At 47.2% G+C, this 27707-nt stretch overlaps 1 pseudogene; it reads right to left on the bottom strand.

Moving 5' to 3' along the window:
• Nucleotides 1-2627: 2627 nt before the first annotated feature.
• On the bottom strand, nt 2628-17261 carry LOC123611917 (NUT family member 2G-like; annotated as a pseudogene).
• Nucleotides 17262-27707: the final 10446 nt, after the last annotated feature.

Genomic DNA, 27707 nt, shown 5'->3' with positions numbered 1-27707 from the left:
TCGTGGGATGGGGGTTATGCTGTTTTTTTTTTGTTTTTTTTTTTTTTTTTTTTTTATTGGAACCAACTACCTGTGGTATTTTGTGCTGATGGAGACTTGTGGAGGTGTAGGCTTCCTTACACCTAAACTTTCATGTGAGTGTGCCTTTTGTATTGAATGAAGGAAGCAGGCTACTTATGAACACTTCGTGTCAGGTACTCTGCTAGGTACCTTATCTCATGTTATCTGAACAGTCACCAGCAGAGAGGGAAGGGCAGTGCTAGCTCTATTTCAGATGAGAAAGTGTTTTGAGGTGAAGCCAGTTCCTAAGGTCACACAACTAAAAAGTCAAACTTGAGATTGTAGAGTGAGATCCTGTTTTGGTTGCCAGAGCTCTTTTCATTACTCCCTATTTTCCTTAATTAGTGTTATTAATAATTTTGGAATTTTAGTATATTTTACTCTTAAAGCAAATTTATTTCAGAAACGTATTCAAATTTGAATGGTCATAATTTTAGAAATACATAGAAGGAATATTTTACCACGTATGCTAGCTAGGTATAAAGACTAGTTACAATCCTTTTAAAAAATGCTTGAATATTTGCATTCTCTTCAGGAGCAGAGTGCTTCACAGTACACAGCTGTGAAGATTCATGTGAACTCAGTAGGCTAGGAGCCATAAGAGGAATTAAGTTAGGTCAGGCCTAAAAGAAACAAGGTCCTAGAAGGTAACAGAAAGACGGTACTGCCCACAACTTCGCTTACCTGGAGTAGGTCTGATTGCTGTGCACCTGCTGGTATGTGTGCTAGTCACCAGGTCTCATTGTGAGGGGCTTGGAATTGCCCATCACAGCCTTGGGCCCTTAGAAAAAATTAACGCTTAAATATGTACTGAAAAAGTCTAATTTTGTGACATTTCAGTTAAGTTTTTTTTTTAATCTGATGAGAATTTTTCCTAGTCTGAAGACGATTTATATCTGGTAACATTCTATCTCGACTGTGGACTTACGTGACTTAAGTCTCTATTAGGTAAAATGTGAAGTCCACTTACTATATATTTTTTTCCTTTCTTAAGTAAAATTCAATTACTAATATTACTGGAATTAGAATCCTGGGCCCAGATTATGACTTTTTATCTTCAGGTTGATGGTATTTCATATAAGAGTTTAATTTACATTGTGCATTATTAGTATTTAGTAAATGTTGGTTAATGATGCTGGGTTTTTGAAGGATTTCTTGATTGAATTATTAATAATATTTGAAGAACTGATGTTTTGAGAAGCTTAATGTTTCCAGAAGGACTTAAATTTTAAGGAAGAAATTTATTTTATTTTATTTTCTTAATCTGTTCATCAGGAATTTTGTCTTTTCTATGAAAAGTCCTTTCCTTAACATTATGTAGGGAATATAAAGAGTGGAGTTTGAACTGAGCCTTTCTTAGTGGTGTGATTTTGATAGAAAGATAATAGGTGCAAGTGACAATCTAAGCTATGGGATCCAATCCTGCAAAAGGACTTAGGTGGCAAATTGTGGAGGACTCTGTAGGCAGAAAGGAGTTTGATTTTATGTTTGTGCAATGGAGAAGCATCAGAGTTTTTGAAGAGAGGCAGGCACATGATCAGTTTTGAAATTCTGGGAACATCTAGGTTGACACAGGTGGAAATGACAGGAGGAAACTGAGGTGGGGAATCAGCTAGGCTAGTGACCTTCTAAAGGTGAAGTGAGGTAGCGGTGTGGAGGATGGAGATGTTAGAGTCAATAATGGGCTCTTGTCAGAGGAGTGGTGGACTTTTCATCATGGCAGGTATGGGATGCAAAGGATGATGAGGTCTTACAGGGTAAGAGGCTTAAGAGGTGGGATATGGATTTGGGAGAGATTCTGAGACAGGACCTGGTGATGTGGTATGGGGAAGTTTGTTAATTGCAAGGCTTCTAGCTTAGGGACATGGTGGTGCCATTATTAGAGGAGGAATACTGTAGGCAGAGGAAGTTTGTTAAGGAGAATTAGTGAGTTCTGGTTGGACTTGTTAAGTTTATGATGCCAGTAGGTCCTTTGGGTTGTATCCACAAGGTATCCTGGAAATAAGAGGGACATAGAATCTGGAGATGAAAATTTGTGTAAGTGGTAGTCTGGTGTACAGGAACACAGATTCTTATTTGAGATCATTGGTTAGGTGAAATTGCATACATATATGCTGTGTGTTTATCTTTTTAGTAAACAATCCATATCATTTGTAGATTTTCAAAGGGTTCATTATCCCAGAGAAGTTAAGAACCAGTGAGACAGAACAGAAAGACCAAAGAAGAAGCCTTGGCAAGCAAGTAGTTTTAAGAGGTGGTTAAAGGAAGAGGATGCCTAAGACTGGTGAGGTGTATGACTCAGGAGAAAAGGGAAAAAAATGGTATGAAAGAGAGAAGTTGAAGCTGTATGCTTCATCATCTAATTAAGGTAACCATCTATGTTGTATAAATCCAGCTTGAAACATTTTCTGAATGTAACTGAGAGGTTGTGGGGTCATCTCCATAGATCTGATAATTGAAGGTTTGAGAGGGGACAAGTTGAGAAAAAAGTGTGAGCTGAGCTGAAGGAATGCCTGACTTTAGGTGTCCTTAGTGTACAAGCTACAGAAGAGGAGGAGGAGGTGTGGTCAGAGGCCAGAGACCTGGGAGTCCACATTGTCGGAGGAGCCGGGGACATAGTGGTCACTAGGGATCAGTACTGAGGATGTAGAGAGCAGGGTGCAGCTGGAAGACAGGCTGTTGGATTTGTTGACTTTCAGCTGTCCTCAAAAAAAACATAGTTTTAACAAAAATTTTGTCGTGCTCATATTCCTGATGGTGCAGTATCTGGTCCTGTTAATGTTTCTGTGATCACAGCAGGCTGGTAAGAACTACCATTTAGTCAATGTTTTCTGTTATTTTTTTAAGCATATATTCATTAGTCCTCTTAACCACACTGCAGGGGTGGTTCCTTTCAGTAAGTGGAAGTCTGAGACACAGCGAGGTTACTTAATTTGCCCACAGATACCCAACTAGGAAGTGGTAGAGCATCTGTGTCTGCTTCCTAAGTGATACTCAGCCAAAGATTGGAGTTGAGAAAATGCATGCTTTCAATAACAGAAAATATCTATTGTCTGCTTTTTGCATGGTTTGCTTTTTAGCCTTTTAAAAACCTTTTATGCAAGGTCATTCACTTAGAATTCATTGAGCATCAGTTCTCTGCAAGGACTCACGTGGCACCTGCCCTTCAGTAGCTCTTGTTCCAGACAATGGGGTGCAGTTGAGCAGGAACACAGAAGCCCCTGTAGAGTGCAGTGGGTGACAAAGGCCTGAGTGGTGTGTGGATGTCCATGTCTGACTTCGCAAACCTTCGCACTGGGTGTTGGTGTCTGACTGGGAGTTTGCCGTGAGAAGTTCACTCTGGGTAGAGGAGAGTGCACACGCCGAGGCACAGCAGTCTGAACACGGTACCTTAGGTCAGGAAAACCAGGAGTTGTCTGAGAAGTGAGGCTGTGGGTGGGTGCCTTGGGGAGAAAGCTGGAGTGGAGGCAACTGTGATGGGTGGGGCCGAGTTCTGAGGGGCTTTGTTTTCTAAGGAGTTGGGACTTGATTTGGTAGGGGAAGGTCCTCGAAGGATGGCCTTTTTCTGCTGGTTCCTCATCCAATTTTGTGTTTCCTTCTTTGTCTCTCTTTGACTTTCTAACCGGTGCACTTGTCTCTTCCGTCTACTTATTTACGGCTACTCAGTGGGTGTGATTTTTATCCAGTCTCCACAGGAATTTTGAAATGTATATGGGTTTTGTTTTGCTTTTTGTTGTTGCATTGATTGGAAGTGTTATTGGCCTCTGGTGTGTATGTGGTGGAGGCGGTTCTGCCAAATGACCTGCATGCAGTTTGTGCGCAGCACATTCAGTCCCTGCACCAGAGGAATGTCCTGTTTAGATGCCCGTGGTGTTTCCCTCCAGCCCATCCTACAGAGGTGCTGGGCCCTATTCAGGTCCTGCCTTCCTCTGACATTCATCTCCTCCAACAATGTATCCTTATTACTTTCACCTCTAGCCCTCCCTCCATCCCTCCCCGGGACTTTGCTGGGTATTGGTACCACCTGTTTCAAAGGCAGGACCAGCAGTGGTATAAATCATGTACAGAGGCTCCAGGCCAGATTCCTAGTTGTGCTGGTTTAGCTGTTAATTTGACTTTTAATAAAGAAGTCCCTTGTTTGGTTTTTGGAGCTCAAAGATGGGAGGAGACCGTCTTACATGAGCAACAGAAAATCCAGAGTTTCTGAACAGTTTTGAGTGCAAGTAAAATGCAAACAAAATTCATTTTGATATTAGTTACATCCCTAATGTGCTTCTGGTGGTTAGCTATAATATATATGTCATTCTGGTGAATTGAATTTGTGTGTTCTCAATTCTCAAGTATTAATAAAAATACTTTAATGAAAAGCATCCTAGTTGAGTTTTCCAGGAATTATGTATAGTTTATTCCTCACCTTGCTCGCAGTAATGTACCTACTAAATAAAAAACAAATGATTCCCCCAAAAAATCTCAGGCGACCCCACCACACATCCAGCCTGCTCTGCCCACCCACCTGCCTGATTCTGGCATGCTGTTTCTTCCTCTTTGCTTCTCTTTTCTCTTTCACTTCTTGGGGCTCCCATGCTTTGGAAAGCCAACAGGATAGATGTTCTCCAAGGTCTGTCTCAGATGCTCAGTCTTAGGTAAGCTCTGGTCTCTGAACCCATCCATGGCTTGTAGGAGCTGGGGGTGGGGTGTAGGGGTGAGGTCTGCGGTACTTCACCATGACCAGCTGGCTAACATTAGTTGCAAGCTTGCCTTAGTTGCTGTGGTTGCAAAGTCATTTTCATCCTCACCTCTGAGTTATTATTTTTTTCACTGTACAGATGAGGAAACCAGGCCTCAGGTGACTTGTCCAGGGTTCACAGCCAGTAAATGTATAGCAGAACTGGGATTTGTCTAGACCTCAAAACCTGTAATTATTATTTTTTTCCCTAAACTACTGTAGACTTTCCTCTGTTACAGTGAGTTACCTGGAAATGTGCTTCTTGCATCCTGGATTCCTGAATATGTTGGCACCAGAATATAACATGATGATTGTCACGGCCCACTTGGGCCTGTTGTGTAGATGGAAGAGGGAGGAATGAGAAACTTGGAAGGGGTGAGGAAGGTAGGGTCAAAGCAGCTTCATTTTTATCAGAAGGGTGTTTATCAGTGTTGATCCTTCTGACTCCTCCTATGTACCTCCACCAGTTTCTTGATTTTCATTCATTTAGTAATGATACTGAGCATGTACCTGTCCTGTGTGCTAAGCAGTATGATCAAAGTGGTTTTTTACTTTTTGGTGTTTGCAGTCTAACAGGAAAGTAATCACATTTACTCAATATGATGAATGCAGAGTGCTACCGTTTATACGAATAAAAAGTTGAGCAAAGGTTTGAGGAGTAGTCTGGGAGGGTTTCCTGGAGGAAGTGCTGTTTAAGCCAGAATCTGGAGAATGACTTGCAGCTAGCAGAGTGAAAGATAGGGAAGGGTGCTAAAGCATTTCAGGCACTATGTGTAGCAAATGGGTTGTAGAAATCGGGGAGTTTGTGATTATGATCCAGGGATATTTCTCATGGTGTTGCACAGACAGGAAGAGCAGTTAAAGCTTCAGGTATGGATGTAAAACTAGATCATAGGAACTAAAAGAAGATAGGAAGGTAGGAACTGAAAACTAGATCAAGGCATCTACTCCCCACTCTCTGTACATTTACAAAATCTTCTTGCATGCTGCATCTCTGCACAGCTGTTTGGTTTTTTTTTTGTTGTTGTTGTTTCTTCTTGTTTCAATTTTACTACATTCCCATGCACTTGGCAGAAGAGAGCTGACCCTAGCTTCCCAGAGGTATGTGTCTTCAGAGCACTCCAGCTCCTGGGGGAGAGATTCTAATGCAGCCTGGGCTAGTGTCCACCACTGGTCTGGGCATCTGAGGCCCAGGTGGAGTCATCTGATAAGGCTGAACTTCTTTAAGGTGGCACAGTGAGGTGTGGGTGGTCATGAGATGTCTGCTGCTGACCTCTGACACTTACCAGGGTAGCTCTTGATGCTGCTTCCCTTACTCTTGTGCTGGGCCGAGGCCTGCTGATGGGGGCTGGGGGTAGGAGAAGAGGGGACAGCAAAGTCGTTTAGGCAGGAGAGGGTCTTTGGGTTGCTTTTATGGTGCTTCTGCTTTCCTGTCTCTGGCAGTATGGGGGTGGCAGCCAAACTGGATGGTGTTCTTTACAATGTATTTAATATTTGATACATATCTAACATGTGAGTTATGCAGCCTAACAATAAACACCCAAGAACCCACCACCCACTGACTGACTTCACACCAGATTGTCGGAGGCCCATGTTCTGATCTCTGGCTGGGAGTCTGTATAGTAGAGCAGGGAATACTGTGGGTTCTGGACACCTGTATGTGACCTGAGCTTGTTTTTCTCTCCTGTAGAGAGGGGGTAGCGATACCCACCTCAGGGTTGGGAGGATTGAATGAAACACATCGGTGAGCTCTGAGCCCTTGGCCTCGGGTTAGTGCTCTAGTTGTTACTCCCTGGAAGTGAGCAGGCCTGGTGAGACCAGTGTCCTCCCTCCCCTCAGTCTCTTGGACATCATCCTGGAGTGTGAAGCAGAGTCTGTGGAAGTGAGACTGTCAGACTTGTGTCACAGTGTTATGTGGGCTAGGGCAACATCCTCTCCTGGTGAGATTTATCACTTAGAGCATCTTCTCTGCCTGGCCCTGGTCCATGTTCCTGCCCACCCTGAGGAGAGCTGCAGGTGGTGTAGGAGACAGACTGATAAGGAAATAGATTACTGTGTCAGTTGGTGAAAACACTGATACGAGATAATTCTGGACAGAACCGCTAACTCCACCTGGGTTTCCCAGTTTGTAATTAATTCAGCAAGTGGTGTCGGTATGCATTAGGACACGTACTAGTTGTTAAGCTACTTCAGTGAATAAAACACCTAGTCCCCGGGAGGCTCATGGACAGTGTATGCCTGGCTTAGAGTGAGCCCATTCCATAGGTTGTTGTTTGGTTTTGCTTATGTTTTCCCTTGCTGTGCAAAAGCTTGTAAGTTTAATTAGATCCCATTCATTTGTTTTTGCTTTTATTTCTGTTTCTTGAGTAGACTGCACTAGGAGAACATTACCGAGATAGATGTGAGATAATGTTTCTCCTATGTTTTCTTCTAGGAGGTTTATTGTGTCTTGTCTTATGTTTAAGTCTTTAATCAATTTTGAGTGTATTTTTGTATACGATGTGAGGGAGTATTCTTGCTTCATTGATTAACATTGCTGCTGTTCAGTTTTCCCAAAACCGTTTGCTGAAGAGACTGTCTTTATTCCATTGTATGTTCTTGCCTCCTTTGTCAAAGATTAATTGACCAAAAGTTTGTGGGTTCATTTCTGGGCTCTATCCTGTTCCATTGGTCCACAGGTCTGTTTTTGTACCAATGCCATGCTGTTTTGATGACTGTAACTCTATAGTATTGTCTGAAGTCTGGGAGCATTATTCCTCCAGCCTCATTCTTTTTCTTCAGCAGTGCTATGGCAATTCTGGGTCTTTTGTGATTCCATATAAATTTTATTATGATTTGTTCTAGTTCTGTGAAATATGCCCTGGGTAATTTAATAGAGGTTACATTAAATCTGTATGTTGCCTTGGGCAGTATGACCACTTTAACACTATTGATTCTTCCAATCCAGGAGCATGGGATATCTTGTCATTTTGTTAAGTCTTCTTTAATTTCCTTAATCAGTGTTTTCTAGTTCTCCGTGTATAAGTCTTTCACCTCCTTGGTTAGATTTATTCCTAGGTATTTTATTACTTTCAGTACTGTTCAAAAAGGGACTGTTTCTTTACTTTCTTTTCCTATTGATTCATTGTTAGTGTAAATAAATGCAACTGATTTTTGTACATTAATCTTGTATCCTGCTACCTTGCTGAGTTATTTGATTAGTTCTAGTAGTTTTTATATGAAACTTTTAGGTTTTTCTATCTATAGTATCATGCCATCTGCATATAGTGACAATTTTACCTCTTGTTTTCCAATTTGGATCCCTTTTATTTCTTTTTCCTTGCCTGATTACTGTGGCTAGGACTTTCAAGACTATGTTGAATAGGAGTGGTGAGAGTGGACAACTTTGATGGCCCCAGATTTTAGTGGGAAAGTTTTTAGTTTTTCACCTTTGAGTACTAAGCTGGCTATAGGTTTGTCATAAATAGTTTTTATTATGTTCATATATGTTCCCTCTATACCCACTGTGGTGAGAGTTTTTATCATAAATGGGTGTTGAATTTTATCAAATGCTTATCCTGCATTGATTGAGATGATCATGTGTTTTTTGTCCTTTCTCTGGTTGATGTGGTGTAATATATTGATTGATTTGCTTATGTTGAACCTTCCTTGTGTTCCTGGGATGAGTCCAACTTGATCATGGTTTGTGAACTTTTTTATGTGCTGCTGGATTCTGTTTGCTAATATTTTGTTGAGGATTTTTGCATCTATTTTAATCAGTGATACTGGCCTATAATTCTCTTTCTTGGTAGTGTCTTTGCCTGGTTTTGGTATCAGGGTGATGGTGGCTTTATAGAACGAGTTTGGGAGTACTCCCTCTTTTTCAGTCTTCTGGAAGATTTTGAGAAGGACTGGTATGAGTTCTTTGTATGTTCAGTAGAATTCCCCAGTGAAGCCATCTGGTCTTGGATTTTTATTTGTAGGGAGGTTTTTTTATTGCTAATTCAATTTCATTTCTAGTGATAAGTTTGTTCAAGTGGTCAGTTTCTTGATTCAGTCTTGATGGACTGTATATTTCCAGAAACTTGTCCATTTCATCTAGGTTATTCATTTTGTTTCTATGTAGTTGTTCATAGTATCCTTGTATGATATTTTGTATTTCTATGATATTGGTGGTCCTGGATTTGTTTTGTAGGAAGTTTTAAAATTTACTGATTTAATAAAACTCCTTGCTAGTTTTCAGTCTGCTTTGGAGCTCACTGGGCTTCCTGTAACTGGGTGTCTGTTTCCTTTCCCAGGTTAGGAAAAGTTTTCAGACCTTGTTTATTCAAATATGTTCTCTGCCCCTTTTCTCTTCTTCTGGAGCTCCTATAATGAGAATGTTACTCTGCTTGATGTTTTGCCATTAATCTTGTAAGCTGCCTTCACTTTTTTTTTTCCTTCCTTTCCATTTTTGCTTCTATGTTTGAGGGAGTTCCCCTCACCTGTCCTTGAGTTCACTGATTTTTGTGTGTGTGTGTGCTTCATCTAGTGCATTTTTAAGTTTAATTATTGTATTCTTTAGTTCTGTGACTTCTGTTAGGAACTTTCTTTTATTTTCTAGCTCTTTGTTGAAGTTCTCACTGTGTTCATCCATTATTCTTCTGAGTTCAGTGGGCTTTTCTTATGAGTGTACTTTGAATTTTTCATCAGGCAAATTACTTTTCTTCATTTCATTAAGTTTTTTTTTTTTCTGGGGTTTTATCTTGTTCTTTCATTTGGAATGTTGTCCAGAGTCTTCTGTTTCTTCATTTCACTTGACTTTCTGTGTTGGTTTCTATGCATTAAGTAAAACAGCCACCTCTCCCAGTCTTGAAGAGTTGTGTGGGAGAAGAACTTTGTCAATTAACCCTGCCTACCCTTGGTTGTCAGTGAAACTGATTATCCAAGCAGCTTGTTTTATTTTAACAGCTCCTAGCAGTTGAGGGTGTGCCAAGACCAGTCAGTATCCTAAAGGGTAGGCTCTCAATCAACACCAAGATTCAGGCTGATTGGAATCCAAACCGCCCAGTAACAACTTTTAAAGAATACAAATATCCTGCGGCTTGGGACTGCAAATATAGGCCCTGCTGGCCCCTAGAGCTAGGAATTCTGGAGATGTCTCCTGGAGAACAGTCACAGTGAACAGGGCTTCAGATAAGTATACAAGCTCCTTTCTGGAAAATGTCAGTGAGCTGTATGTAACAAGGCAGACTGAGAGTGTAATGATGGCACCCATAGCCTACCTTCCCTGAGAGCACCTCAGTAGTCTCATGATGTGTGCCAAACCTGAAGCCTGCCTCCAAGTCGAAAGCTCTAAGACTAGAAAGAAGGCCTTTTTTTCACATAAAGGCTGGGGGTGTGTCTCAGTGCCCTGAAAGTCATAGCTTGCCAAGAAGTGCCTCTCCAACTGTTACAGTCCCATTGGACCGAGACATGCAATCGGTCCTGGCCTCCAGAGGTAGGTGATCAAGGAGCATCCCCTGAGTGGAAGCCACAAAACCTGGGTCACCGGTGTGTAGACATTCCCCGCTTGGAGATACTGGCTCTCTGAAGCCCATCAGAGGGAGAGTGTGAAGATGGCTGGAGTGAAGCAGTGGGAGGGTGCAAAGACGGCACCTTCTGAATAAAGGGGAGCAGAAGAAATGGGAAAAGATGAAGTAAGAAATATATCAAGACAGAGGGAGAGCGGGGAAGATGGCACCAGCTGGCTGGAGCATAAAGCTGGCACCCAAAAGGAAGGGGAAAAAAAGATGGTACCTGCCAGTTTTATTAAGGCAGAGGGAGAGCAGGAGGATGGCACCACCACCAGCCTCAGCCCCTGTAGAGTATCCCAGCAGCCCCTGCCCCTCAGACCAATGCTTTAAATTTTGGAAATGAGTCTCTTTCACATAAAGTGTGGGTGCTTTTCAAAGAGCCACTTCTGCACTTGGCCCTGGACCAAAAGCACAGGCCTTTTAAGAGGCGTTCCTGAATTCACCACAACTCAGTGGGTCTCACAGTCATGTATCCTTGAGGGTCTTCCAAGTCAGATGTTTTGGGGGTTTCTCTCTCAGTTGTCAGTCTTCAAATTTTGAGTCCCCAGTGTGGGGGTACACACCGTTCATACCTCAGGGAGAAGTTCCGTGTTTTGAGTTCCCTCCTGAGTGTGTCTGTTCAGGGGTGGGGTTTATGGTGAAATTGTGTCTCAGCCTTTCCCACCTGCTTTGATATGGTTTCCCTCTGGTTTGCCTGATGTGAAGGGGTTGCTCCACCATTTCTCAGGCTTTTCCAGAGGAAATTGTTCCACATGTAGCTGTACATTTGGTGTGTTTGTGGGTGCAGGTGAGTTCAGGATGTTTCCATGGCGCCACATTGAACTGAAACCTATTGTATATGTTTTAAACTTTGGTTTTCAAGTGCTCAGGTCACTGCTAGTATATGGAAGTATGATTAATGCTGTGTATTCATGTTTATGTATGAATCTTATATTCTGGGATCTTGCTAAATCTATTTATTATAATATATTATGAGTTTTCTTATAGATTCCTTGGAGTTTTCTCCATAGACAATGATGTCATCTGTAAATGACAATTATATTTCTTCTTTTCTAGTCGATATGCCTTTATTTCCTTTCTTGCTGTACTGCACTAACTAGAACCTGTAGTAAAGTTGCAAACTGACAGAAGACAGCAGACATTCTAACGTTTTCGAACTTGGGAAAAGCGTTCATTCTTTCACCATTATGATGTGAGATGTGAGTGTTTTGCAGATGTTCTTTGTTAGGTTGAAGTAGTACCCTTCTATTCCTAGTTTCTGAGCATTTTTAATATGAACGGGTGTTGAATTTTGTTTAATGTTTTTTTCTGTATTAATTGATGTGACTACATGGGTTCTCTTCTTTAGACTCTTCATAGGTTAAATTACAGTGTTGATTTTTGGCTATTGAACCAGGCTTGCATTCTTGGAATAAATTCCACTTGGTGATATTCATGTGGATGCTTAAGGTAGGTATTCTCGTGGATTTCTTGCTGTAGGCTAAATTACAGTTCCCCAAAGAGATCCGTGTCTAATCACTTCTATAGCAATGTGTGATTGTTACCTTGTATGCAAAAAGGATTTTGCAGAAGTAACTAAGTTAAAAATTTTGAGTTTATCATACATTTTCTGGGTTTACTTAATATAAAAGGAGGGACACAGGAACTGAGTCAGAGAGACCATGAGATGATAGAAGCAGAGACTAATGTGATGCACTTTGAAGATGGAAGAAGGGACCAACTTCTTCCAAGGATGACAGGCATCCTCTGGAAGCCAGAAAGGGAAAGGGAACAGATTCTCCTGTAAGGCCTCAAAAGGAATCAGCCCTGCTGACACCTTGACTGACATCAGACTACTGACCTGCAAAACATTACTATAATAAATTTGAGGTATTTTAAGCTAGTAAATAGTAATTTGTAATTTAATGATACAGTTTGTAATTTGTAATACTTTATAATAATTTGTCATAACAGCCAGAGAAAATGAACACAACTTATATTTTGTTGAGAATTTGTGTAGGTATGTATCCATATTCCTGGGAGTATTTGTCAGAAATTTACATTTTTGAGCTGTCATTATCAGGGTTTAGTGTTATGTTATGCTGGCCTCATAAAATAAGTTGGGACATAATCGCTTTGCTTCTACTTGGTGGAACAGGTTTTGTGGAATTCATATTATTCTTTTGAAACGTTTGGTGGAAATCGCCAGTGAATACATGGATCAGGAGATTTCTTCTTTGGAAGGACTCTACCTATGAATTGAATGACTTTAAGAGTTTTAATATGTATTAGGTCATCTAGTTCATCAGAGTTAAGTTTTGGTAGTTTGTGGTTTTCAAGAAATTTTCCCGTTTCATGTCTCTTTTCCCTGTGTGTGTGTGCATGTGTGTGTGTGTGTGTGTGTGTATATATATATATTTTGAAGTGTAGTTGGTTTGCAATTTTGTGTCAATTTCTGGTGTACAGTGTAATGCTTTAGTCATACCCCATGAGCATACATATATTTGCTTTCATATTCTATTTCATTAAAGGTTACTGCAAGATGTTGAATATAGTTCCCTGTGCTATACAGTATAAACCTGTTGTTTATCTATTTTATATATTGTAGTTAGTATCTGCAAATCTCAAACTCTCAATTTACCCGTTCCCTCTCCCTTCCCCTCTGATAACCATAAGTTTGTTTTCTCTGTCTGTGAGTCTGTTTCTGTTTTGCAGATAAGTCCATTTGTGTCTTCTCCTTTAGATTCCACATGTAAGTGATATCATATGGTATTTATATTTCACTTTCTAGTGAACTTCACTTAGAATGACCATCTCCAAGTCTACCTAAGTGTTGCAAATGGCATTATTTTATTCTTGTTTATGACTGAGTAGTATTCCATTGTGTAAATGTACCACAACTTACTTTATCCAGTCATCTGTCATTGGACATTTAGGTTGTTTCTATGTCTTGGCTATTGTAAGTAGTGCTGCTGTGAACATTGGGGTGCATATATCTTTTCCAGTTAGAGTTTTCTCCAGATATATGCACAAGAATGGAATTGCTGGATCATAGGGTAAGTCTTTTAAGTTGTTTGAGGAATCTCCGTACTGTTTTCCATAATGGCTGCACCAAACTGCATTCCCATCAACAGTGTAGTGGGGTTCCCTTATAGGAGGAACTGTTTTATATGCAAATACAAATTTCTGTTGCCACCAGTCCACACACAGGTCCAGCCAGCTGTGGGTGGGAAGGGAAAGAATAGTAATTGTGAGGCACCTCTGCAGACTCGTTAGCCCCTAAGGCCACAGCAAGATGAGTCCTCCTCCCTCAGCTGGACAAGATGCTCCGCACAGAAATCCCATAAATCCCACAAATCCCACGACACTGACTGTCATTCCCTTTTCACACACCTTTAACAGGTGCCCCGTGAACTTCCTCTCAGCCCATTCCCCTTGTGTCCTTGGGATTAAGAGGGAGCTGCCTCCACCACTCCCCACATTGCAATAATCCCAGGAGGCTCCCTCTACAATGGAGCAGAGAGGCAAAAAGCCCTGTCTCTCAGGCCAAGACTTCCTCTCTGGTCAGGACACCCTGGCCTATCATCTGGCCACCTCAGGGAAGCAGACTGAAGCTCCCCAAAGACAAGGGCTGTCTCTTGGCTCCATTCTAGAAAACTGGATAGTGTTCAGAGGGCTGAAAGGCATGAAAACAGCTCTCCATCCCTAGTTTGCTCAGGGGTGCAGATGATGAGGGAATGCCCCACAGGCCCGTGGCCAATCAGGCTCGAGGGAAAATGACAATGCAGGGGTCCCTGGGGTAAGTGGGAGCTGCAGGCTCCCAGGACCAGTCTGAGGACCCTGTGTCAATGTGGAGGAAGATCTAGTCAGCCCCCTGTGGATCCGTAGCTCCTGGGACCTCCTCAGCCTCCTTCTCTGGACCCCTCTCTGTAGAGCAGCACAGACATGAATAAGACTACAGTGGTCTGAGATCATTTCCAAACAAAACTGTCATCATTCACATTTTACATACATCACCCCAAGGTGCTGCTCCCACCCACAGCCATCCAGATCCACCCCCCAGCCTCTTAACTCCCCTCCACCCTACACCACCCGGGCCCTGATGGTCCCCCCTCCTTCCTTGTCCTTCCTCCCTAACCCCCACATCAGCTGGGGTCAGCACTGAATGAGAAGAAGCCCTAAGGTCCCCGGGGGACCCCCTGGGGGCTGGCAGTGGAGGGCTGGCCTGCTGTTCCCTACTGGCTGCAGTGCCTCTTTCTCCTCCTCCTCCCTGTGACAAACAGGTCACACCTCTTTTTTCCCAGTGAGGGGTGAGCCAGCCCCAGAGTTAAGGCTGGCCTCCCAGAGACCCCGAGGTCAGGCTTGGGCAGGGACAGCTTCCCAGCAGGTACTGGGCCTCCACTAGAGGTCGCTTCCTTGACTTGGCAGCTGGTGGAGGTGCTGGGCTGAGACCATTTCTCTGAGGGGAGGGGGCCTGGGGGGCCCCCCACCTCCAGGGCAGACAAATCTCAAGGGCCCTGGGGCAGAGCTGTGGGACATCTCCCAGGGCCACAGGCTGGACTGAGAGGCCAAGAGGAAGGCCAGGCTGGGGAGCTGCCCCTTGTCTTCACTGGACCCATCCCCTGGCCCTGGGTCCTCCCTTATAGGAGATGTCTCTCTGAGAACTGAGGCATCCCTGGGTCCCAGGCTCCTTGCAGTGCGCTTTTGACCCTGGGAAGGGGAGAGGGGCTGTCCAGCCTGGAATGGAGGGAAACCCTGATGTCCTGGAGAGAATAAAGCATTTGGTGCTGAACAGGCCACTGTCTGCTCGGCAGCACCTTAGAAGTTCCTCAAAATGAACGTCTGCTGGGCTGTCTTCATCACCGACCCCTAGCTGGGGGCCTTAGTCATGTGTCTGGGCATCTAGGCCAACATCAGACTCACGAGGACTTGAGTCCTAATGGGGTGCACTGTGACTGGTGGGTGCCCGCACACCCAACTCCTCCTTCAGATCCAGGAGTCCTTTCTGCACCAGCTGGTAGGAGGGAGGCATACAGTGACTGGCCCCGCATACATGGTGAGGGGAGAAGGAGGGCTGGGCAGGGGGATGATGGCATTGGGGAGCAAGAGGGGGGATGTCACCAGGACTCCAGTCAAAGTACAGACACTAGAGCACTCCTGCTGTCCTCCTGGGCCTTATTCCCAGCTGTGTGTCCTTCCTTTCCCTCTGGGCCCCCATCCTCTCCTTCCTATGGTCCTGCATCGCACCGAGTCCCTAGCAGGCCCTCCACAAGGCCAGGCCTTCCAGGCAGGGGAGGGATGAACAGAGCCAGGTGGGCCTCCTGTTCTGCATTCCCATCCCTCCCCCGGCTGACCTGGGTCCTTTCCTCCCTTGGTTACCTGGGTGTCTCTCGCCTTCCCTCTTCTACCTGGGGTCCATCCCTCCCTTGTCTCCCTGAGTGTCCCTCTCTCCTCTGGCTCACCTCTTCAAGGGTGAGTCCTTCCTCCTGTTCCAACTCCTCAGCTAGGGCCAAGAGGTCCAGCTGTGGTTCTGGGGAAAGCAAGTCTGCCAGGAATCGAGGGTGAATGACTGCCTCTCCCTAAGAAGGAAGGAAGAGGCTGTGAGTATCCTTGTCCTGGGGTAATTTGTGAGCCATGAATACCAGGAGGGAAAGTGAAAAAGAGACCTACCCCATTGTCCTCCATTAGGTAGCATGTTTTAAACCACCGAGGCAGTCAGCTACACACACACACACACACACACGCTCACACACACACACACACGCTCACACGCACACACACAGAGCTCAGAGACAAGGTTCAGAACTTAAGTCCCAAATGCCCGGGTAGAACCCCAGTCCTGGTGCTGAGAGTGCCAGTCCCTGGAATCTTGCAGCCCCCAGGCTCCAGGCCCAGCCCACCTTGGTGACGCAGGCTTCCTGGGAGCACAGCTTGTCAGTGTAGCTCAGGAGATCTGGGTCTGTGTAGGTCCCGTTCTCTTCCTGCTTCAGTTCATTTCTGTCCTCTTGGAATTCTGCATCTAGCCCCCCAGTGGCTAAGGGGACAGGCCCCACCAGCTCATCCATGGTGTCCACATACTGTTTCACAGCCTCAGGGAGAATCTCCTTAGGTGCCATGGTCTCCCAGGGACACTGGGATGTGTGTAGCTTCCTGGGCACACACACTGGGACAGAGCGGGAGGAGGAAATAAAGGTGAGGGGCCCCTGCGTCCAGCTCCTGACCACACAGCGCACATGTAGGTTCAGACAGTGTTTTGAAGACATAGATGTGGGTGTGGTTGGGAGTCAAGACCACCTGCATCTTCACTCACAGTGATGGGGAATGAGGAGGGAGAGGTAAGGGGGAGCTTCTAAAAGAGTCACATATGAGCAAGTGTGGAACCTCCAATTTTCCAAGTGTCTCCCCATCCAGCCCACTTCTCAGGCAGGCTGTATGTGGTGTCCTTAGACAGGGAGATGGGAGTTTTGTAACTGACCAAATCAGTACCCCAGGGTGAAAAAGGGCAGCTTAGACTCCCTCAGTGGCTGTTGAGGTGACCCCCTTGAGGGAAGAGGACTGATGGAGGCACAGTGGCTGTCCCTAAGCCCCTGTTACCATTGTGTTCAGCTCCACTGGGCACATGGGTACCTGGCTGAGGGCCCATTTTTTGAGCTGGGACCCTGAGGTTCCAGCTTTGGTGGGACTGGAGGAGGCAGGCCCTGCACCCTCTGCATCCACTGCACCTGCTGAAACTGCATCTCCTCCTTTGCCTCAAACTCCATGAACCTGAAGGTAAGGGAGGCACAGGCCATGCTGAGAAAAAGGCCTGGGCTCTGGAGCCCACCAAGGGAGCAGAGATGGATGAATCAGAAGAGGTTGTGCTGGGGACAGTCAAGGCCTGTGAGGTACTGTCCCCACCAGGGAGCTGCTCCTGGGGCAGATACCAGGTCTGGGGCCACCCCTGCCTCCCAGCACTGGATGGCGTTCAATAGCATACACCCAGGTCACTGAATTGAAACAGGCCTGCATGGAAGGCCCACAGAGGAGACAAGGATGGAGTCACATGGACTGTACTGAGAACACTACCTGGATGTGACATCTTGTGTGACAGTGTCACTCCTGGGAGAATGGAAGCCCTGGAGGACAGGGCTGTTATCTATCAAATGATGGTTGTTTCTAGGAAAGCACCTGTCCCTAGTGGACCTTCATATTTGAAGAATAAATGAGCCCAACAAGCCCCATCACACAGATCTGAGTGGGCCTGGGACCCCACTTCTCCCACCCAGGGATCCCTGCCCTCACTCTCCTAGGACAGGGACCGCTAATGGAATCACAAGTCTCCTTTGAAATGGAAAAACAGTTTCACCCAAGGCCAAAGTCCCAGTGATTCAGGAGGCAGAGGCTTCCTCATGGTCAGGAGGACAATGACAAATTAGCACAACCACAGCACCTCCAGCTGACCTTTCCAGGGGCCAGGGCCCCAGAAAGCACTTTCCATGAAGGGCCCCCTCTGTTCCTGCCCTCCTAGGGCCTGATCCTCTGTTGACCCCAGTGTGCAGATGGGCAAACTGAGGCTCAGAGAGGTAGAGTGACAATCCCACATGTGACTGCTAGTAAGTGGTTGAGTTATCAATGTCCCAAGAGGACAGAGTGCTCACCTTTGGAACGGAAGGTCCAGCACCTGCTGGACATTGGTGAAGCCTCTATAGTTGCCCAGGAATGTGTTCAGGTAGGAGGGGTGGCCACCCAGGATGGCAGGCACCAGGTTCAGCACCAGCTTCTCCAGCCTGTGTCACTGAAGGCTCCACACTCTGTAGGTCTCAGCCCTGCTTCCTGATGGTCCATCTCTCCCCTGGGGTGGAAAGAGGAGAGACATGAGTCAGCAGTGGCACTGGGGACCCCCAGTGGGTTGGGGCTGGAGCTCAGCCCAAATCCTAAACCCTCAAGTTCTTGTGCCAGAGGTGGAAGAGGGGAGCCCTGAGCAGATTCAAGGTTCTCAGCATCACCAGTACAAGGGGCGGAGGGCGATGATTAAATGCATCAGTGTCTCAGATCATTGTGTCAGCACAGCAGTGACAGCACCTCCCTGCATGAATGACCTCATCCCTGTGGCTGCTGCCACAACATCCCATTCTAGAGATGAGAACACAGAGGCTGATCCCTGGGTGGGAGGGATCAGGATTGTTAGGCCAACGTGGACATGTGGGGATGGAGGAGAAACAGGACAGTCTGTAGAAAAATGCAGAAACACTCTTGACTTAACATGAACTGAGATTCTGTCAGTCTCTTTCTCAGATTCTGACTTATAAGTGGGCATTGACTTTGCATCTGGCCAAGGCACGGCCTGGGCTGTGAGGGCGGGTGGGAGAGATGGGGAATCAGATTCCTTTGCCAGCAGGTGTATAAGAGGGAGCCCAGGGGAGCAGCAGGGCAGCTCGGGGACCCGGGCTTCCTGGGTGTGGAGTCTCCTCGCTCACACTCACCCTGAGCCTGTCCTGGACTCTGTTGGTGTTGTGGGTCACCTGCCTTTCCTGCAGGGACATGGCATGGGGTAGTCTATGGACCAGGTCCTGTGAGGAGTCCTGCAAACACAGTGCCCAGCAGCCAGGCAGAAACCTCAGAGCCCTGTCTGGTTGTCCTGACTGATTCTCAGACCCATAAGACAGCTCCAGTCTCGACACACACACACACACACCACTCTGCACAGACCTCCATCAGGGACAAAAAAGCTGACAACCTGAGGGGCTTGGATTCCCACTGGCACAGAGAAGTGGCCCCTCAGGAGTCCTCTTTCCCCCCTGCCAGCCCTGTCCTCAGGTATGGCCATGACAGGACCACCAGGTTACCACATGTTCAATGACTGGTTCCTGCCCAGATGGGACACCTCCCCTCATGTCCCCCTTCCCCCACATGGAGATGAGGGGAAGTGGGCCTGCCCAGGGAGGGCTCCCAGAGGAGGCTGGTCCCAGATTGGCCTGCTCCAGGCTGCTCGGTGTTACCTTAAGTGATCGCCTCATAATAGAGCAGAGATGTTGGGGTTGAGGGTTCAACCAACACCTACGGCCTCTCAGAAACCTCTCACTCCAGGGTTTCCTGGAGGAGAAGCCCCAGGAGTTTGTGAAACAGAAAGAACTTGTTTCTCTGTGAACTGTCTCCAGCCAAGTGAGGTTGCTCTGGGGCTGTCCCTAGAATGTGGGTGCCTGGTAACCAGGTTCCATTTCTGTTGGGGTCTGTGGTAAAGGAAGTGATGTCACTTCCTGGGGTCCACTTCCTTGAACCCCCTCCTCAGACAACACCTCCACACACTGCCCTCTGGGCTGCTGCCTGCTCACCCCCTTCTTGTCACAAACCCACCTCTTCCGCAGTTACAGCAGCCGTGCCCTCTCCACGGCTCCCGGGGAGGCTCTGTGTGTAGCTGTGAGGAGACGACCTGGCTTCCAGACTCAACTCCTCATTCTTACCTGTTGTCCATCTTGGATTTATCCTGGTGTTTCTCCAGGACAGTCTCCCCACCTGCACAGTGGGGCTGATTCTAGCTCATACTTATAGGGACGTCCTCAGGCGCATGTGGGATAAGACCTGAAAAGTGTGGGGGTTGTGTCACTTGTAGGTGATGCCTCCGACCCCATGATTTTTTGTCTTATTACCACCTGCACATCTGTTCCTCTCCTGATCCCGCCCCATAGTCCTTATTTAATGTCACTGTGCATGTGTGTTTGTGTGTGTGTGCTTGTGCACACGTGCAAGCCAGTGCTCACTCTCTGTGTGGCCAGCAGAAAACTGCCCCCATGTGGGAGGGTTGGGCAAGAGCTTCCTGACATCTGAGGGTTTCTGATTTCCAAAGCAAACCTGATGAAAGGGGTTCAAGCCTTGGCCAGCAGGTCAGAGCCCCGTGACCCCAGGCCATGCAGGCAGCAGGGGCTGGAGCTGGGATCCCAGACTCACACAGTCTGGTTCCACTCTCCACACTCAGCACCACAGTGCTGGGGACAGGGAGACTGTCCCCTTCATGGGCACACAGCCTGGCAGGGTCATCTCTGGCTGGACACACAGTGGTCCAGTGACTGATGGGCAGTTGAAGGGTTGCTGTCACCAGAGAGATTTCACAGTCTCATTTGTTTCTACCTCTATGTTCCTGTCCTCACATGCTTCTCCCCAAATTCCAACCCCAGTATAAACAGTCACCTTCCCCAGGAACAGTAGGATTTTTATCCGCTGGAGTAAGAAGACCCTCAGTCTCAGTGGAAATTCCCTGCTAATCAGCTTCTCCCAGTGATTTCATAAGGAAAGTGTATTAGATTTGATCTAATCTCCTAAGTGTCTAAGTTTCAGTTGGCCCCAAGCTGCCTTCTGAAACTATCTTCCCACCCATTCCCCTGTCCATGCTGCAGCTTCATCTCCCCACTTCTCAAACCAGAACCTGGGGCTCTGTCAGTCCTCCCCTGTCCCTGGGTCCCAACTCCAAGTGCGTTCATCACCTCTCTGTATCTCCCTCCCCTCCCTGTCCAGGCCACCACTGACACTGTCCTGGATTCATGCTCTTTGCTTCCTTTTCTCACTCCCTCTTACCCAAGGAGCAGATGTTTAAAAGACAAATCTGTTCCTGTCACTCTGCTAGCACACAGAAATCTCTCAGAGGCACTTTGGGGAAAAGCCCCAATCCTGGACAAGTCCTCAGAAGCATGCCCAGGAGGTAGCACCTTCGTCCTGTGGGTTTACACACTGCTAAAATGCTGTTTTACCCAGACAGAGTAAATCAATCAAAATTTCATTTCATTGCCACGTAAAATAAGAGGTGATTAGTCAAGAAAAACTGCTCATGGAAATGAGTGTGTCCATGAACAGGGTGATCTGATTCATTAGGGGTTGTGTCTAGCTGGATGCCTGAGCCTGGGGAAGGAGTTATCTTCCAGGTGAGCCAAGGCTACAGGCAGATGCAGGTCCCCTAATCCCTGCCTCTTTGGAAAGTGGGGGTTCAGCTCTGAGAGGTTGCAGGCCAGGCTGTAACTGATGTAGGATGGGATGAGTTGGGAAGGGCTGAGCCTCTCACATTCATTTCACAGAGTGTCTGGAGCCTCCATTCTAGCTCTTAGCACAGGAAGAATGGTGACAGTTGGGTATCCCATCACCAATGAGGAGCAGATGTGAGTCGGGTCCAATGAGACCAGGGACCGCACCTCACTTGTGGACACCTGCAGCCCCATCCCTCATGAGGGCAGAAGACATACAACTGGCACAGAGTGTGATGTGCAGAGTCAGGGTGGGTAAGCCTCCTGTGAGCTCCCTGGTGGCCAAGGGGACAAGGGGTTCACCCTTCAGTCTTGACTCTCTATTGAGCATCAGTGGCCCTCTGGCTAACCTGTGATGCCTGCTGAAGACATAATGGCTTACATGTCTCTGGCTGCCCAGGGCCACCCTAGGCCCCTGCTTTGTAGAGACATGTCTGAAAAGTAGTGAACTGGCCTCAGCATTCTCCCACCAGGACCCTTCTGGCAAATTCCATCCTGGCCCCTCCACCAACTCCTCCTTCACATCTTGCTGCCCTCCCCTCTGTGTTTCTATGTGTGCTTCTACCTCCACACTTTACCTTTTTCTGTTTTCTCAGTTTGGGATGTGCACTTTCTTCCTTGACTCAGCTCATGGGCTCATCTCAGCCCGTGTGGAGCCCACTGCAGGGACCTACTGCAGCAGATGGCAGGGGCGGGAAGGCCTCTGGGCAGTGGTGGGAAGGACAGGAGGCCTCTGTGCTGCTCCACATCCTGGGTGTAGAGCCTTGGCAGTGACTGATCAGGGTGTAAAGACCCGAGTTTTTCTCTGGAGGAAGATAGCCTGGGGTTTGGTTCCCTGCTTCTTGTCTTTCCTGGGGGGATTGGGAGCTCCTGCAAGTGCAAAATGGCCAGAGTCGCAGGGCCCAGGAGCCAGGGAAAGGAGAAGCCTCCTCAGGCCTTGTAGTGGGGAAGCAGGGATCCCTGTCTGCAGCCAGGGAAGGGCCTGGGGCAGCCTTTGGACTCCGGAGAGATTGATTCATCAGGGCAGAGGTTTTCAAACTTTAGACTCTCAGCTGCAGAGCCCTTCCCTTGAAGACAGCGGACTTGGAGCACACAAGTTCAAGCCTGAGGGAAGTGGGGTGGGGCTAGATCCCTGGAAGCCAGGACCTCCTCTGAGGAACACCCTGGATCCAGGCTGGGGGCACACACATACCTGGAGGACCACTGCTCTAGGAGGAAGTTGGGACACAGGCTGCCCCAGGAGGCCTGGGACTGAGATGACAGCTCAGGTTCTTCCTGGTAACCGAACCCTCCTTCTTTTTGCTCGCCTTTGGTATTTGATAATGGCTCTCTGCAAACTCAGGCCTGCCTTTTCTGCCCTTTTGAGGAGGAGCCTATGGAAAGGATGGACCTTGCTGGACTCCTTGTGGCCAGTGGGAGCCCTAGATGTCAGCATGACAGCCACAAGCATTTGGTCCTACCATCTACCATGTCAGGGAAGCCTGGGTTCAGGGGCCAGATCTCTGAGGTTCTAGATTTTTTTTTGCAGAGGAGGCAACTTCTCACGCAGGTAACATTTCAGATTATCCTGGTTTTAAGCACACTGCATACTCTAAATGGGCTCCAGTTTCCTAACCATAGAATGGGGATAGAGAGGCCCCTGCCCTGCAGACAGACAGGAGGTGCTGCTGTCTAAGGAGGATACACTATGGGATTTCCTTCCTCCTTGCTGGCCTGTGGGTCGTGGCTCCAACAAATGGAAGCCTCTTCACCTGGGCTGCCAGACATGGGTCCCTGCACTGTGCCACTGGTATTGCCAAGTCCAAACTCACTCTGCTAGCCACACGACAGGCCAATAAATTGGAAGATGAGATGTTGGGGCAAGGAATAGCGACTTTATTTGAAAGCCAGCCGATTGAGAGGATGGCCGAACAATGTCTTGGAGAACCATCCTACTCTAGTCAGAGTACAAGTTCCTTTTACACACACACACACACACACACACACTACAAACGAGGGGTATGGTTGGTTGTTGCAAACTTCTTGCTGCAGGCATTCTTTGTTCTTGCAGCCATCCACGTGTGCCAGATCATGGTGTCCCTGTAAATTTCCAACAAAAACAAAGTTTCTCTCTATTTTTCAACTTGCTGTTTCCACATAAGTGCAGAAGGGCTAAAATCCTTAAAGGTCAGAGCCCCAAGATAGGCTCTCATGTCTATTTCAGGCTAAAGGCAACATTGTTGACTGAGCCTAGATAGCAGAGCACAGTGGTTAAAACTAAAGGAACAGATCCAACATAGAGTCAGATTTGTTGTCCTCTGTTACATTGTCAATGAAGTAGAAAGAGTACCTGGGGAGGCGGGGTGTGGCCAGGGGGTTGGGGCCTACCAGTGGGTCCTGCCTTGGAGGCTGCAGCAAGGCAGGTGCCTGGAGGGCACCTTCAGTTAGTTTCACTTGCCCAGCCCCCAAGGTGGAGAAAATCAAAGCTAAATGAATAGAAGCCTCAAATAATGGAATGAGAAATGATGGCTGCAGAAGATTGCTGGCCTGGAAAATTGAAAAGTAAAAACCCATGAGGCTAACCAGAGTAAAAATAAAGTAAAAAGTACAGTAATACAAAGAAGATGAAATCAAATAAACATATGCTAAGAAAAGTAAAAATGAGATGAAAGAGGTTGGGAGGAAGGGGTAAGGAAGTCGAGTAGAGATGGACAGTTAATGTACAACAGAAGACCAAAGGCAGTGACTGAGGGAAAGCATGAAATAAGGAATAAATACATGCTTTTGTTGTTGTTGTTGGTTTGTCTTTTTTTCTTTTAAAGAAAAACCCAGTGGGTTGAGAGAGGAAAATAGCAGTGGGATTTTCTGAGCTCAGATTCTGGCAGATGCGGGTTCTTTGGAGCCACTGGGTAGAGCTCAGCTTGGAACTGAAGATACAGGGCATAGAGCTTGGCTCTTTCTAAGATGCTGACCCCTCCCTGGGGGAGGTTGATCCCAGTACGGTGGTTGGCTTCCTCCTTGTGTTCTCAGGGGCACTGGTCTTCTGTGCCAAAGCCTGCAGAGAATCCCCCAAGCTGGGTCTTGCTCTCTCTTGCAAGTGGTCACCTTCACGCAGGTCTGGGCTGAACTAGCTTAGAAATCCTGGGTCAGGGCTCTATGCTGGGGAGGGGGGGAGGAAGGCAGTATTTCATGGTACAGTATCTTGTCTGGTTTGGGGGCTTACTTAAAGGAGCATGATTGGGGAGGGGCTACCTCTTCAGGGATTGGGCAGTGGTGGTTCTACGTGCAGCAGACAGCCCCACAGGGAATATGCCAGGGCCACAGGCTCCTGGGAAGATCAGGATTCCAGCTGGTGCTCCCTAAGTCCAGTTATTGGCTGGGATGAGAAACGAGATGGCAGAGAAAGGAGAGGTCTGCTTTATGGGATGACAGTACTTTAAGTGACGATGATTGTGGTTTCCTAGCAGCCACCATGTTTTCTTTTTCTTGACATTTCATCTGCAGGTTTGGTGGCAAACTACAGGCTTGCAGTAGTGTTCCCATTAAGACTCCTGATGGGCTCAGGGTATCGCTTTGCACCTCCTTTCCCAAGTGGGAAGTGGGAATACCATCTTCTAGTAAGATGTAGGTTCTGAGCCCAGTGCCTACCTACGGTAAATATTGAATAAATATAGCTAGAATTGGTATAGCTGAAGATCTTTTTAGAAAAAGTGATCACTTGTGTTGGCTAAACAATGTTCAAATGAAGGATTTTTTGACCCACTTTTAATTTCTGTGAATACATCTTTGTGTAGTGAGGAGCAAACCAAGAGGATTGAGTCCTGGGTCTACCAGCAACTCACCAGGTGCCTTCAGCAAGTTACTCCTCTTGGCCTCAGTTTTCCCCTCTGTGAAATGGATTTACATCATATGACTCAGAGATTGCTAATCTTTCTCCAGCCAGGTTATTAGAGTTGGGGTGAACTTGTTCATCAAGGAGAGTTGCTGCCCCAGGAGTCTGGTTTGGGGGAGACAGCTTTTGCAGTCTCAGAGGTTATTAGGTCTTAAAGGGACTGGGCTGGCCAGGATCAATAAGTAATTAAGGATTTGATGAGCCTGATAAAGCCCCAGTAATAGCCAATGTCCTTAGAAACTGGTAATCCCAACTTCAGGTGGCAGACAGGATTCACAGAATCTTGCATAGAGGTAGGGGGCATAGTGCCCCAGTCATCTCTGGGCCAGCCTCCCAGCTCAAGGAGAAATGGGACCTGTGCAGAGTGCCCCTCCTGGTTAGTGAAGGGCTCCCCAGGCCATTCCAGTCTAGCAGGGAAAACTGGCTTGCCTTGGGAGTGCAGGAGGATGAGCATTAGGAGCTGAGCATCTTGGGATGGGGAAGGACCCCACACTGTGGGAGGTGGAGAGGACGAAGATACTCTGGCCAAGAACTTCCAGGGGAAAGCCAGCCTGAGTCATAGCCCTCAGGTTTCAAAGTAGAGGGATCTCATCATCCAGACTACAAACTGACAGAAGCCTCCTCAAAACTGTGTGCTTGTCAGTTGACATCTTAGTATTTGGAAGGGGGTCTTGAGATTGGTCTCATTGCAATCATGCTACCTCTGCCTAGTATAATATCAAGAAAAACTTCTGACTGGGTTAGAATTATCACATGCCTACTTTACTGCCATACTGCAGGGGTCCAAACAAGTGTGTTTGCAGAATCCCTGACCCTGTGGCTCTTGATCTCAAGTTTGAGCCCCTAGAGGGTGAGTATACTACCATGCTTCCGAGGTGGAGACAGTCCCCATAGGAACCAAACTGTTATATAATAAAATCCATCCTTTATTTGTTTTTCTTCTGTCTACAGCTGTTCAGCCAGTGCACAGTAGAATTTCCAGGGAATGAGAAGGGAGACATGGAGAGTTTGTAGAGCCTGAGTGGGGCATGTTTTACAATTCAAGGCCAAGATGGATTCCTTGAGGAAGTGCCTTTGTGTGAGCACCACACTCAACTGGACAGCTCGGCCTTCTGCATACATGGTCAATTTTCTGTTTCTGCTCATTGGCCCCTCATCCCGGAAGTCACCTTGCCAGTCCATGTGGCTCCCTACTGTTTCTTCAAACCAGCTTCTCTCCCCTAGGCTGCCCCTGCCCAACTAAATCCCATCAGCCACTGCAGTGGCTGCCTCACTGGGGACACACACACACACACAGTCTGTCACTCACACTAAATTATTTTTCTTCTTGCTTTGGCTGGCTAACCAGCATTCAATGCCTGAAAGCCTCCCTTCCTTCTCCCTTGGTAGTCCTCACTCAGCCTTTAGAGCTGTCGCCTCATCCAGGCAGCCATCCTCTGGCTCTTCCTCCCAGGCTAGATCACAGCCCAGGATGTGCCTGTGCATACATGGCACTCGGGGTCCTTGCCACATCTTTTAATAATCTGTTTAACTGTCTGTCTCTCCTCTGAGTGAGGAGTTCCAGGAAAGCATCTCTGAATCTCTCATGCCCAGCACCTGATCCTGATCAAGGTAGAGGCCTTGGGGCTAGGCCAACAACAGGGCTAAGGGGTGCTCCTGGGCTCCCAGGAGTGGACTCCAGTAGGAGGCTCTATCAGGTGCTCCCAGATCAAACTTCCATGGAATCTTGGTCTGGGAAGTCTCAGCTGTTTCCCCAAAATCTTGAGTGTGCCATGTGGAGCCCAGTGTGTCTGAAACTTGGTAGGGGGTCGGAAGGTGGGAAGTGGTGACTACCCTTCAGGCTTGCCACTTCCTCCCAGGCTGGGGCCTAAATAGCTTAACTCTACATCTGGTGGTGGTAGCTGGCCAGAAACATTCACCTAGCAGTGTGGAGAACCCCGCTCTCCACTAGCTAAGAGAAAGGAACTCTCAACCCCGGCTCACGTGTAAAAGGCTCCCTGCATAGTCAGATTTTGAGCAGGCCAGCCCCTTGCAAAGCTCCTCACCTCCAGGCACTGAGGTGAGGGATGTGCCAGCTTCTGGCCATGAATTGGGCTTCAGAGTCCGAGCATCCTGCCTGACTTGCTGCTGAGCCCCAAGTTGTAGGGCAGTGGATGGGCATCCACCAAGGTCCCTGGGGCCATCTAGGGTCCAGCCCATGGCCACAGCTCTGCTCCAGATATTTGGCCATGGTGTGTCCCCTTGCATCCCGGGGCCTGGCTCAGCATCCTTCCCCATCTTTCTCCTGGCTATCCTTGTCCTGGCTCCATGAGGGTCTTTCTGCCCAGAGCGAGGGTCGTGGAGTGAGGCAGTTAGTGGCTGAGGTTGGCAGGCACCAGGGGGTTCCAGGAACCCCAGAGAGCAGTGCAAGTCCTACCCTTCTTCATCTTCACATCATTGGCGAACAAGGGGCACGAGGCCCCGGGCTACCAAGTCTGTGTGTATGGAAACGATAGGCCAGCCAAGAAACAAACACCAGTGGGAGAGTTGGAGTACTCAGATTTATTAAA

Source organism: Camelus bactrianus, chromosome 11 (genome assembly GCF_048773025.1).
Source record: "Camelus bactrianus isolate YW-2024 breed Bactrian camel chromosome 11, ASM4877302v1, whole genome shotgun sequence".
Classification (NCBI taxonomy): Eukaryota; Metazoa; Chordata; class Mammalia; order Artiodactyla; family Camelidae; genus Camelus; species Camelus bactrianus.
Note: the sequence above shows the minus strand (reverse complement) of the source record. Positions and strands in the feature narration are given on the sequence as shown.